The sequence below is a fragment of the Protopterus annectens genome, chromosome 1.part0 (assembly GCF_019279795.1).
Source record: "Protopterus annectens isolate FY-2018-M chromosome 1.part0, PAN1.0, whole genome shotgun sequence".
Lineage (NCBI taxonomy): Eukaryota > Metazoa > Chordata > Ceratodontiformes > Protopteridae > Protopterus > Protopterus annectens.
Window position 1 is genome coordinate 1453052072 of NC_056725.1, and position 15676 is coordinate 1453067747.

Genomic DNA, 15676 nt, shown 5'->3' on the forward strand with positions numbered 1-15676 from the left:
GGTCCTGCAGAACACCACTGATGCATGCCTCCACTAGATGGAGAGGATGCTCTCTATTATGATGCATAAAGTACTTCAACAGCCAGCAGAGTAAGGGGGCAATGTTGACAGATCTATGGGTAAAGACTAAATTATCTCTATCCCATGTTTGATGGGCATGGGCATCCAATGTCCCTTCCATATTCCCAATAATGCTGTCCCCCAACCTGTTGTGTCCCTGATCATCCCTGTGTCTTATCTGGTTTATCCTATTTGTCTGTATCTGCTTTCTCACCTACCCTACTTACCTGACCCAAAAATACCTACGTTCCTTACCCAACAATCCTCTCTTAATGAAATAAAAAAAATCATAAATGGCCAGCTGTCCCAACAAAAAACATTATCCCATACATTGCTCTTCACTTCATACCTGTGTCTTCTCAACACACTTGATTTGGTCCAGTTGGCAATACAACATGATTGTGTTGTTGTCACCCCTCTTTGTTGAGGTGATAGTCCAAATTCAGCCAATATTCTATACATATTTTCATTTACACTGTTGAAGAAGTGGATAGCTATGGTTCTTTTCTACCTCCCTCCTACACATTCCTATATTGCTTTCTCTTTGTTCTTTCTCCGATTGACTCCATTTCACTACTTTCCTATTTACCCCGTTTTAACACCTTTAATCTGGTTAAAATGTAGAATAACACACTAAACATTATAAATAAAAACTCTGTAATGAAGCACTTCACTTTTTTCCTCTGTGTTTGCTCGGCGTTTGGCATTTCACACCAATACCAAGAGAAGGTGAATGGATCTTCACATTTTATGGCATGGTACGGTTACCTTTGAACAATGCTGCTTAAACTCACTGTGCTAAGGAAGCACACAGTTAAAGTAGATTAAAGAAATATTTAATTACATTAGGAATACATATTTAAAATTATAATTATTATAAACACATTAGCTACAGCTGGATTCAAACCCTGCATCATCTGGGTTCAAAATAAATATCTTAATACACTTACGCCTGCTGCAACAAAGTCAGCTAAGCACTAAGTGTGTTTTTTGCACTCAGTACTGTCCAAAGTGCTGACTGCTGTTCCTGTTTGCTTTGCATGTTAGTGCCAAGGTAAGCAGACCAATAGAACTCTCATAATTTTATGAATGGAGCAGAGCCTTCATTTGCTCATCCCTTAGGTATGCACAAATGAGGAAACCAGTATACTTTTTTTAAGGTTAGACAATTTATACCACAACATTTCCAATATGAACTACTTAAACACACCATAATATCCATTAGATGTGTCTACCGCAACCAGTATGCGTAAGTACTTCACAAGGTTTAAATAAGAGTCCTTAAATGTGTATCTCACATGCATAAAGTGCACATTACCATATTTTATGTTTACTGCCCACTTATGTTTCATCCCATTAAAGTACATGTAAAAACACAACCAAAGGGCAACCACTTTTTAAAGACAGAATACATATTTACACTGTAATCATGTGTTATCTGCACCCATGTAGTTGAAACTTGGACTCTCAGTACTTGTTCCCAAATATATCAACTACACTGCAGAAATAAAAAAAATGCTTTGTTACACACCATGTACATCTTTATACTGACAATACACATTCAGATTATATAACATTTGTGCTAATGTGGACAGCTGTTTGCATATAGTTTGTAAAGCTGTCTCTTAAAGTACACCTGCAAAATAGAAACACTACAGCAAATACTATGCTTTGCACATTCATAAATCTGGTAACATGCAGAACTTTAATATCTTGACAGTTGTACAATGCTAGCCATTCATTTCATACTGGCCTCCCAACGTCTTCTCTTAAACATCCAGTGAAGATGTCATGCACTATAAATTGTCCAACAGCATTATAAAAGTCAGACTTGTGCCACGGCTCTTGCGTTAAGTACTGTGTTTTGTAGCTTGTGTATGTAATTGGGTAGGGGTTTTAATCTCACTGTGGTTAACTTGTGCATGTGTCTATTCAAAAGAGTGTGACTGTGTATCCTAAAATCATCAGTACAATCCCATGGATTGCAAATATTTTGACAGTTGTGCATGACTACCCATCCATTTAATTCATGCCTCCCAGCATCTTCTTTCAACATCCATTGATGATGTCATCCACTATAAAGTGTCCTGCAGCATTGTAAAAGTCAAACATACTGAGTTCTATGGCTGATGTATTTAGTTAGGTAGGGGGTTTAATCTTACTGTGGTCAACTTGTGTCTGTATATCTATTTAGAAGAGTGTAATTGTGTACCCTACAGTCATCAATACAATACCATGGAGTACAAATATTTTGACAGCTGTACATGACTACAGATCCATTTAATTGAGGCCTCATAACATCTTCTCTCAAACATCCAATGATGATGTCATCTACAATATAAATTGCTTTGCAATATTGTAAATTCAGACTTGTGCAGTAGCACTTGCATTAAATACTGATTTCTACATTTGGTGTATTTAGTTAGGTAGGAGTTCTAATATTACTGCAGTCCATGTGTGTGTGTGTGTGTGTGTGTGTGTGTGTGTGTGTGTGTGTGTGTGTGTGTGTGTGTGTGTCTGTGTGCAGTCAGAAGAGTGTAACTATGTATCCTGCAGTCAGCAATGCAGTTCCACTGAGTACAAATACTTTGACAGTTGTACATGGCTAGCCATCCATTTCATTCAGGCCTCCAAATATCTTCTCTGAAACATCCAGTGATGATGTCATCCACTAAAAATTGTCCAGCATCATTGTAAAAGTTAGACTTGTGCTGTGGTGCTTGCATTAAATACTGACTTCTATAGTTGTACTTAATTAGGTAGGAAGTCTAATCTCACTAAGTCCAATTTTGTGTGTGTAGTGAAAAGAGTGTAACTGTGTATCCTACAGTTATAAGTTCAGTCCAGTGATGATATTGTCCACCATACATTTTTTGCAACATTGTAAAAGTCAGACTTGTGTCATGGTGCTTGTTTTAAATACTGAGTTCTCTAGTTAGACTACTTAAGTAGGTAGGGTTCTAATTTCACTGTGGTCAACTGGTGTGTGTGTGTGTCTGTGTTCACTAGGTTGACATTTGAGAGACCATTTCACATCAACATGTGGGACACTGCTACTTCTATCCTCTTCTCACCAGTCACTGATGATGTCATCAATTATAACGTATTGTCTGGCCCTATAAAAGCCAGACTTGTGCTGTGGCACTTGCAATGAGTACTGTGCTCCTTAAATAATTAGGTAGGGGCTCTGCTCTCAATGTGGGCAATTGGTATATGTGTGTGTGTGTGTTTGTGCACCTCGTTTACATTCAAGAGACCATTTTACACCAGCATGTGAGACAATGCTACCACCATCCTCTTCTCACCAGAGATTGCTGACATCATCAGTTATAAAATGTTGTCTGACACTATAAAAGCCAGATGTGTGCTGTGGAGCTTGCATTAAGTAATGTCCTTCATAAATAGTTAGGTAGGGGTTCAATTCTCATTGCAGTCAACTTTATGTGCATTCAACAATCACTATGGTGACAATTTTAGAATGACATGTGAGTCCACAGCTGTATCCCACCCTCCTCTGAACATATTGTTGTAACATACAATTATTATGTCATCCTGTATAACATGCACTCTGACAGTTTCACTCCAAACCTGTGCTGTGGCAGTAACATTAACTACTGGGTTGAACGCTAATTTATGTACACATATAGATATTCTAATCTGACAGCAGGCAACTGGTGTGTCTATACATACAACTATCATTTTTGAGACGATTTTTCACAGGGATGTGATCTTACATCCATGCCCTACACTCCTCCTAAAATGTTCTCCTCAGCATACAATTATGCTATCATACTCCATAAAGTGCAACATGACAGTGTTACAGTCATACATATGTGGTGTTGCTACTATGACATTGCATGGTATTCATATTGTATACCTACACAGGTGTAATGTTCAAATCAGGCCCAGTCTACTGCTTTGTGTGCGTGTGGTTGGTGGTACATTATGATCATCATAGGATTTTTGGAATTACTCTTTGCTTCACTAGCTCTTGAGGAACCTTTCATGCAGCTCCATGAACCCACCATCCCCCTTTTTTCTCTGGCCATATGATATCAACCTTGCAGAGGACTGCAGGATGTCCTTGTGTCAAATATGCATACACACATCATGAAGCAGAGTCCTTCCATGAACCTCTGCAAGCCATTTCCATACTACCGCATGTGGGATTGCTAATTCTGTCATCGTGTGGTGCACTTCCCATAAGGACAGTGACAGGCTGTAATGCAATCTAACACATATACACATATGCACAATAGTCTTATGATCTTCTATAATATAGATATAGAGATTTGTTTTACATTGTATAATAATGGCTAGGATTTCATATTATTTTGGCCATTAGCATAATAATGTCCTAAGACCCTATGAACAGTTGACATGTCAATGTTGCTGTCATTGACATGGCTATATTGAAGTGTGGATGTACAGTATGACTAAAAGAGGGCATTACAATTTGTGATGTGAGCAAATGTACAGACGGCCATTGCTGCCATTGTATAACATAGACTTTATATACCAGCTGTAGTAAAATGCCCCCTGTTGATGTGGTATGATATACTTGTATGTATACTGTTGGCATATTAGGACATGTGTTTTTGTAGTGGAGCAGATCAACCTTCTACACAGTTCACATTCTACCATCACAGTGACACTTGCAGCATGGCACAGGTGTGCATGTGTCTACATACCATCATTAAATTTTCTGTGACAAACATCAATATAAATTCATATTGATTATATGGTCATGTGTGTCTTGTCTCATACACATGTTGTTATGCTGTGATATACACAACCAGTGTATCACATGTTTTTATTCAATTGCAAATTTCAGGAATTTATTGTATGTGCAGTTGTGTTGCTATACCCAAGGATTGTTGAGGTAATCAGCAGTGCCACTGTGTAACTATTACCATTTGTGTCAGAAAATGTTCTGCATAAACCAAGCCACAAACAACTGATCTCTAATGTGTCTTGAAATGGCATCAGGCGGCTCAGACACAAATTGCCCATGAAATACATATAGGCATATGTTGTGCAATTGATGTAATTACATGACATTGGTATAGTTGTCTGACTTTGTGCGTAATACCAGAGTGTGGAATGTGATGAATGTTCAAGTTGCCCTACACTCCTCCTAAAATGTTCTCCTCAGCATACAATTATGCTATCATACTCCATAAAGTGCAACATGACAGTGTTACAGTCATACATATGTGGTGTTGCTACTATGACATTGCATGGTATTCATATTGTATACCTACACAGGTGTAATGTTCAAATCAGGCCCAGTCTACTGCTTTGTGTGCGTGTGGTTGGTGGTACATTATGATCATCATAGGATTTTTGGAATTACTCTTTGCTTCACTAGCTCTTGAGGAACCTTTCATGCAGCTCCATGAACCCACCATCCCCCTTTTTTCTCTGGCCATATGATATCAACCTTGCAGAGGACTGTAGGATGTCCTTGTGTCAAATATGCATACACACATCATGAAGCAGAGTCCTTCCATGAACCTCTGCAAGCCATTTCCATACTACCGCATGTGGGATTGCTAATTCTGTCATCGTGTGGTGCACTTCCCATAAGGACAGTGACAGGCTGTAATGCAATCTAACACATATACACATATGCACAATAGTCTTATGATCTTCTATAATATAGATATAGAGATTTGTTTTACATTGTATAATAATGGCTAGGATTTCATATTATTTTGGCCATTAGCATAATAATGTCCTAAGACCCTATGAACAGTTGACATGTCAATGTTGCTGTCATTGACATGGCTATATTGAAGTGTGGATGTACAGTATGACTAAAAGAGGGCATTACAATTTGTGATGTGAGCAAATGTACAGACGGCCATTGCTGCCATTGTATAACATAGACTTTATATACCAGCTGTAGTAAAATGCCCCCTGTTGATGTGGTATGATATACTTGTATGTATACTGTTGGCATATTAGGACATGTGTTTTTGTAGTGGAGCAGATCAACCTTCTACACAGTTCACATTCTACCATCACAGTGACACTTGCAGCATGGCACAGGTGTGCATGTGTCTACATACCATCATTAAATTTTCTGTGACAAACATCAATATAAATTCATATTGATTATATGGTCATGTGTGTCTTGTCTCATACACATGTTGTTATGCTGTGATATACACAACCAGTGTATCACATGTTTTTATTCAATTGCAAATTTCAGGAATTTATTGTATGTGCAGTTGTGTTGCTATACCCAAGGATTGTTGAGGTAATCAGCAGTGCCACTGTGTAACTATTACCATTTGTGTCAGAAAATGTTCTGCATGAACCAAGCCACAAACAACTGATCTCTAATGTGTCTTGAAATGGCATCAGGCGGCTCAGACACAAATTGCCCATGAAATACATATAGGCATATGTTGTGCATTTGATGTAATTACATGGCATTGGTATAGTTGTCTGACTTTGTGCGTAATACCAGAGTGTGGAATGTGATGAATGTTCAAGTTTGTACTTGGAGGTCTTTTCACAAATCATTTATTCCAATAAATGTGAACTGCTAAGGGGAATACACAACTAACCACATATCCATGTTTGGATTATACCAGATTAAATAGACAATCCTCTATCTTACAGTTTGTCTCACACATCACCCCCGTCTCTACTGGCCATCACCCAAAGTATACCTGAAACATTACTCAGTTTTTATTGTAAGGAGGGCAGCTCATCTGTGCACTCTCTATGGCTAATAACACAGAATCAATGAGCCTTGACAAAATCACAGGTTACCTATAACATGACACAAAACATGGATCCACAAGACACAATTGGATTCATACCTCAACACAGCCTCCATATAGCCTGTGTTCCCATGGAAGGGTGAACATCAACATGCATCCTTCTGACAAGGGGGAGCATCACCTGATGCATGCATGTATAGACCCAACCTGACTCTCCTTATCTGTGAAGTAGACCAACAAGTCATCATTGACCTTCTCTAAAAGGACACAGGTAATATCCTGACTGTGTACCAAACACATGTGTGATTTGTACAGGCTACATCATGTCCATTACATTGTTAAAGATCCTCAAGAAGGTCAACAAATGCATGCATGATAACTGTACTATCATCCTGCATAAATTGGTCTGGCCAAGGCATTTGACACAAATCCACAATGAGATATTAATGAGAAACTGTCAGAAGTAGCCATAAACACATACATCACCAAGTGCGTAGACTACTGGATCACATATGTGACAGATAAATATGTTGAAGTGTGTGATGTGACCTATATCTAGAATCCAGTGATCAGGTCTGTACCTCAGGGCTCTGTGCTAGGCCTATTCCTGTTCATTTTTTAAGTTTCTGACATTAAGACTGACTTACACATTCTTTGTTCAACCAGCTTTGTGGAGGACTGCAGATTGTGGACAATCATTGAACCCAAGTGTGGTATTGGCATAATACAGATAGTACCAACACACACAAAGGATTGCTGCCACAGCAGTGGGGCATGGTAGATGAACAGTGAGTTTATATTGATGTCTGTCACAGAACATTTAATGATGGTATGTACAATAGCTAATTATAATATAGACAGCAAACCCCTATGAGCAGACCAAATGGTATGTGACCTGTGTAATCAAGTAAATAGCATGTGGCATGTCCACCAGCATGTGACCATAGTGGTGACTACTCTCTTGTATGTAACATAACTCCTGAGTATGTGTGGTATATCCACATGAAAGGGCATTATTGTTCCATAGTTTTCATCCATTAGACAAATAATAATCTTATCAGCCATACGTGAGTATACTTTTTGTTGCATAACCATTAGTGGTTGATTGTGTGGAACCCCCATCAAGGTGTTATACAAGATGCATGTGTGATAAGTGCTGCTTTGATGCAAACAGTAAATGTATAGCTGATTACCAACATTGATGGCATGGGTTATATTTGTGGCTGTGTGGATTGTGTCATATATATGCCATGCACCCCTATCAACTAACCAGGATTGCTCATAACTTCAAGTACAGTTATAACAGTGTCCTTTCTAACACCTCTGGCAGATGTTACATTTTGAAGACGGTATAACTGATTTCCATAAGAGATTGCTAACAAATCATGATAATTATACAACAAATGTGTTCTTGCAGACCCAACTATAATCACTCACAATCACATATGCTATGTCAAAGACATGGCATTAATTGTTGTATTATGCCAATATTGTCCATGATTGTGGGTGCTTCTGTATACTGTTGTCCATGAGCCTGCTGCTATGTGTCCTGCTTGATTGAGACTTATGCTGACATAACATTCATAATCATGCAACTCATTTTGCACAGCTCCACAATATGCACCTACCCCTATATTATATATTATCCTTGATATATGTCCTCTACGGTGTTCATGTCAGGATGCTTATATCACACTTAATTCTCTCCATTGATATGTCACATTGAGTGACAGTCACATAATATACGATAACTGTGTGTTAAAATGACTATACCCACAACAGAGGTGTATACAGCAGTACATACTGTGTTATTGTATATGTGATTACTTTTCATGCTACAACTGTCTTTTCTTTTTGGGTGTATATAGATTGAGAAGACCTCATCTGCTGTACATTACCATGTTTCACCTGTCCTCTTCCCCTGTGTTCATTCTTTCAGTTTATCTGTCTATCACAATCAATACACATACTTCGCCAGAATAATTATATAAAATTCAGTCTGTACCCTTGCTGATCACTAGCAAAACATTTACTCTGTATGCCTAAAACATGTTTGCACAGTACTCTGCACTGACTAAACATTATTCTAATATGTTATAACTGTATTAGTTGCCTTATATTAAGCCCTGGTAATTATTGGCTGTCAGCGCAATCATGCAGAACATGTTTGCCCGTAAGTAAACATGTCTGCATATCTGCCAGTTTTTGTTCAGCTATATACAGTTTTCTGGTCAGCAACACTGTTGCTAGCCATAAAACCATGCTTGTATTTGTGTAAACATGATGCGCAAATACATATGCAGTTAGCACTGGTGCTCATAGCTCAAAAAAGTAAACTCCGTGTAGCCTTACAGTTAAGGATTGTCTTCTTACAGTTCATCAGTTCTAAACTGCAAAGTAACATATTTTTAACATTTAAGATACAACAAGAAAACAAGTAATTGTTCCAAAGATAAATGTCTTTTTTGTTACACACTTACAGAAATTTCATCATCAGTCCATCAGTTTCAAATGCTAAGTAAAAAAAATTCTATGTCCCAATATATATATATAAAAGACTGAATTTCTTGAGCTTTAAAATCCAGAATGGTTACTGAATTGTCCAATAAATAATGTGTGTATTGCAGTGTCATGTTTTGTTCTTATCCCCACAGCTGGTCTTCTTTTCTTTTTAAAAATAGTTTTACTTACAATTTGTTGCTGCTCTCCTTTTTTGCCTGCTGTCACTGCTGCATATGTTTTAGTTCTTGCATTATCTGCTGCTATAATATAACCAAACACTTTCTCAGGTTGTCGATGCTTTCCTCTTTTACTTTTTGTTACTGGTTCGAAAGTTTTAACTGTTGCATTTTCTACTGACACATCATCCGGTTCTTTTTTCATATTATCATCCTCAGCACTTTTAAAAAAAAGGTATCTGACATCTCTCACCATGAAACAGTAGAACTGTTACCTGGCTCATCCTGCTCAATTATTTTTAACAGAACATCATCTGTGAACCCTCCTGATGCCACTTCTGTTATCTGCACCACTTCAATAGACTCTCTTACTTCCTTCTCCATCAAGATGGCTATACACTGCTTTCTTGTAACATCCACCACACAGGAATATTTGTTTACACTCTAAAGTTCCATATTGAATAATTTTTCTCCAAATTCTCACTTTCCACCTCCTAACTCTCCATAGCTTTTCTCTCCTCCTCCATGCTTCTGCTTCCTTTATGCCTCTTCCTTGCTGCTTTAGGAGCCTCATGGTGCCATGTAACAGCTCCATAGCGTAGGTGAAGTTTCCTGATGCCCTGACCAAATTTCCAGTAGTAGTAAAAATAACACATCTGGTCTCCCATGTAAGGAAGCTACTAGCCTAGTGTAATTAACCTTTTCAGCAGATAATAAATAAATAGAAATTGTAAATAGACTGACATTTCTAGAAGAATGAACACAGGCTTCAAGTGGACCATGTTTCAACTTTACTTTAGCACAGTAATAGAGATGATTGAAGGAAATGGAGCAGAGAGTGCAAAGGTTTGAGATGTGTGGGGTGGGGCTATCATGCTAACTAAAAAAAGCAGATCTTTTGGTGGTACAATACATAACTGGTTACAAAACAAGTGATGCAAGATATTATGGCACATGTACACATTACTAACTGCACTATAGCTATCACTAAATACTATCATGAGCACAATGTTGTGTATGATATAAAAATTTGCATTTTCTCTTAAGGATGTGAACTTTTGTGATTAAATGCACTGAGTAGAGACTGTATCCTGCCTTTCTGAGTCTTTGACTTTTCAAAATAAATCAATTTATCCTCTTGGCATTGCCTACATTACTATGAAAATATTAAAAATTACTGTCACTGATGACATTGTAGAGCTATCAAGTTCTTGCTAGAAACTGATTCTTCATCTGCATTTTGGTATTTTTACTTCTTTCAAGTGCAGGGCCATTTCTAAATACTACAAGTTCTAAATGATTATGTTTTACCTTTAAAGTTAAAACATTTGATAGTATAGCAATCCTTAAATCCCATTATGAGATAGTAGAATAGTGGTAGTGGTTTCTAGTATAAAATACTTACACATATCTATAAAATTCAAACAGCCAGGTTTACAGACAATGAACACATTACTCATGGAAGGCAGTGTGAGGGCTATCTCGTCTGCTGCACTAATAGCTAATTCAAAAGATGAATCACATGGTAGCAGTGCATGGTTAGTGTACAAAACATATGAAAATGCAAAGCATAATGAACATGGCTAATTATAGCATTCACAGCACTGATGTACTGAGGAATGTGTGCAGTGTATGTAGCAGAAGGGATATGCACACTGCTTAGTGAAATTAACATTATGGTTTGTTTATCATAGCTTTAAGGCCTGTTATACCTGTGGTCTGTGGCCATGACATGTACTAATGCATCCCAGGGAACAGCAGAATATAGTAGAAATACTGGGAGATAGACTGGGATGTAAGAGTAATGAGTATAATGCATAAAGTGATGATAGTGCACTGCCATTACCTCTTATCCATACATACCAGATGACATTTCTGCTCATTATTATCCCACATTGCTACCATGCATATTATCCTCCACATCTTCAGATTTTTCTTCAGAATGCCTCCATCTATACTAGCCTGCCTATCATCTCCTTATTTTTCACCTTGCTGCCACACATAACAGCTTGCACATCCTCTCATTGTTGCATACGCAACTCATTCTACTAGCCTGCATATCATTCTTATTATTCACCTTGCTGTCATTCATGCCAGCATTTGTATTGTCTCATTATAATGCAAATTGCTGTTATGCATATAAGCTTGTACATTATTTCATTATACTTAACATTTCTTCTATGCATACCAGTCATTATATCATTATTCTTCACATTGCTGCCATGCATAACAGCATTTGCATTGTCTCATTATTCTTTGCATTGCTGCCATGCATAACAGCCTACACATTATCTCATTATTCTTCTCATTGCTGTCTTACATCTCAGCCTGCACATCATCTCATTATTCTTCTCATTGCTGCCATGCATATCAGCCTGTGCATTGTCTCATTATTCATTACATTGCTGCTATGCATGACAGCCTGTGCATTATCTCATTATTCTTCATGTGCTGCCATGCATAACAGCCTGTCCATTATCTCATTATTCTTCACATTGCTGCCATTTTATTTATTTATTTATTTATTTATTTATTTATTTATATTTATTTATTTATTTATATTTGTTGACCGGGAGTGTCCGACTGGACGTAGGTCCATTTTCAGTGGAGGCCTGGGGAGAAATGCTCCACAGTTAAAATAAACAGACAGTAGTTACATTGGATTACATAGCAATTAACAATTTACATAGCAATTATTTACAACATATTTACAGATGAAGAACATAGTACATCAGTAGACAACTAGAATCTTTATCTGTGAAGTACATAACAGACATTAACAGATGTTACAAGAAGAAGTTCCTGCTGTATAATAAGTACTGGCTTATGAGCATCTGAGCTTGCTATAATCAAGGTAGTTAGTGGAGTGGAAAGAAAGGTAGTGGTTGGATGGGATGGGTGATGTTAGAGTGGGAGTTGCAAGGGCATAACCAGTATGTTTTTAGGTAGGCTTTTAGTAAAGTTTTGAAGTGCATGCATGATGGTATGGAGGTAATTGTGGGTGGGAGGGAGTTCCATAATTTGGCTATGGTGCAAGAGAATAGTGCTTCACCAGCAGAGTTATTGGCTTTAGTGATCTGCAAGTGATTTTTTTTGCTGGATCTTAGTGGTCTGGTGGTGCAATAGGGTTGGAGTAGATTCTGGAGGGATGGGACATTTAGTGGATGGTTTACTAGTTTGTGGGCGAGTGAGAGTTGATACCATTGAAGGAGGTGAAGGAGTTCAAGCCAGCCCAGTTCAGCAAGTGAGAGACAGTGGTGACTATGGTAGAATGCCCCTGTGGCGAATTTGGCGTATTTTGTTGTAGCAGGTCTCTAGCTTGTTTAGATCACATTGCCTTAGGTTGGTATATATTGGAGAGGCATAAAGTAGGGTGGAGATAAGGTGGGAATTTGCTATTGAAATCTTTGCTGCTTTGGTGAGAAGTTGCTTATTTCTGTATAGCGCTCCTAGTTTTTTGTGGACTTTTTTTATGGTCATGGATACGTGAATGTCAAATTTTAGTTTATTGTCTATTTCCACTCCTAGCAATTTGGTGTGTTCAGTTGGGTATATAGTGGTATTGTCTTTTGCTGTGATGTTAAAGTGAGAGTTGTTTTGAGTATGTTTGGTGGGTTGGAGGATGAGTAGTTTAGTTTTGTTTGGGTTGAGTATTAATTGGGCATCAGATAACCAAGTTTCAACAGAGGAAAAGGCTTCCTGTGTGACTTTTTGCAGTTTGGGTAGGGACTGGGCTGAGCAGATGATGGTTGAGTCATCTGTGTATTGTATGAGTGTGCCATGTTTGGTGGCAGAGGCTAGATTATTGGTGAAAACAGAGAAGAGTAGGGGTCGAAAGATGGATCCTTGGGGAACCCATATGGAGACAGGTAGTTGGCGAGATATGTCATTCTGCCATACAACAGATTGTTGGCGGTCAGACAAGTAACTCTGAAACCAGTTGGTGACTGATTGTGAGAAGGATAGGTTATTGATGTCAGAGATAAGTTGTCTGGAACCATGTCAAATGCTTTAGATAGGTCTAGGAAAGTAGCAGAGGAGAGATAGCCATTGTTTTTATGCTGAAGGGTAGTGTTAGTAAAGGAGAGTAAGGCAGTGGTGGTGCTATGGTTTTGTCAGAAACCATGCTGAGTATTGGAAAGGAGGTTGTTAGTAAGGAGGTAGTCTGAGACCTGACAGTGTATGCATCTCTCTAGTATTTTGGAGAGTGGAGAGAGAATAGCTATGGGGCAGTAATTGGTTAGTTCTGTGGAGGGTCCGCCTTTGTGGAGGGGAATTATATGTGATACTTTCCACAGTGTGGGAATGTAACTTTCTGACAGAGATCAGTTAATCAAGATGGATACTGGGTAGGCCAGAGCATCAGCTGCAATTTGTAGGTATTCAATTGGGAGGTTGTCTGCTGCTAATCTGGTGGGCTTAAGTTTAGTTAAGAGTTTTTTTATGTTGGAGGTAGGTACAGGAGAAAAAGAGAAGGCAGTGGGGAGATTACTAGTTGAAGGTGTGGGTTGGAGGGGAGGGAGGTTGTGTTGTTTAGCTAGTGATAGTATGGTTTGTGTGAAGTGTGTGTTGAATGAGGTAGCAATATTTTCTGAGGAGTGAGGGATGTTAGGAGGAGGGGTACCGACCTTACCTGGGTGGAGGATGGAGTTTATGGAGGACCAGAATTTTTTGGGACTGTGTTGGGAGGAGTCTAGGGCAGACTGGTAGTATTGAAATTTGTCCTGTTTTATTAGCTTTTTGACTCTATTGTGTAGTTCTAGGAATTTCTGTCTAGTTATATTATGCATATCAGCCCATGTATTGTCTCATTCTTCATGTGCTGCCATGCATGTCACTCTGTGCATTGTCTCATCCTTTATGTGCTGCCATGCATACCTGCCTACATGCCATCTCATCAATCATTGCATCGCTGCTATGCATTGCCTCCTGCATATTGTCAAACCCCACTTCACATTGTTGCCATGAGCATTATTCTGCATAACTACGCATTATTCTTCACACTGCTGCTCTTGATATCACTGATCTGTCATGATACCATTCACCGCTGGCCTGAGCCACTATCCTCACAGCACACACCTCCATGCACAAATATGGGTTCTTTCCCTTCAAAAGGTAATTGGCCATTGCATCATGCAAGATGTGTAAGAGGCACAGAGCACAAGCTCTGAGAGTTATTCACAACGACATTTCAGCAATGTCTAATGGCATACCTCTATATTTATGGTTTATAATATTGCATGTGTATATCTTTTACATCTCTAGTTTTTACAATGTACCAGATCCAGTATGAATAAGACATCATATTACTTGTGGTATGTTTCAGGGATATATTTTTTAGTGTAGGTACACAATGGGCATACCCCTGGAACGTTGCGCTAGATGCATGCACTTCTTTCTCATATCATAGCATGTAATGCCTATCACAAATACCATAGTGGGTATAGCTTTCTTTACTTAGATACAGTCCTCCTCCTTAGATTTTGATGATTGTGTCTTTCTCTCCATTCATACTGCTGGATGTCATCTGCAACATGTTTTCAAAGTAGTATGTGGTCACCAGATGATAGTCAAACCTGTGGGCTACAGAGTCTGGTTTGGATACAGGGCACATGCATACGCCTACACATTTACTCCCAAATAGATGCATCAGTCTGTTTGTATACCTCAATATCCTTTTCTGTGGCCTGGAGAGATTCCTTGTGAACCCTATGCACAGCATGTGACAGTTTTAAGGTCTCTATTTCAGGCACATAGCTTGAGAAGAGCCAACTGCAGTGTTTGCAACATCATTTGGTTGCATTACAAATGCAACTGTTGTATGTGACTCAGGCATCACATATAAATCATCGAAGTGAAAGGATAACATCACTTGGAATGCAAACCCAAGTGAGTCTTATAAGAGTGCTATCCTTTCAGCTATAAACCCAGGAGCATGGTGATTAAATTTAAACAACAAACAAACATATACACACATTCAGAGAAACACCCTGGTTAGGCACTGTTAGGTGAACAATGTGCTGGAAGTCTTGCATCCTACTCCCCAATGAGCGCTAATTTTATTCTATTTTTTTATGATTCTAACTGTAATACTTCCCATTTAATTAGATTACTTAAAGATTATACTGCTTGACAGCTTCAGTTGTTTAAGTACAAAACATCCTTTCTCAACAAACTGCCTCCATTTAAATACTCCAATTC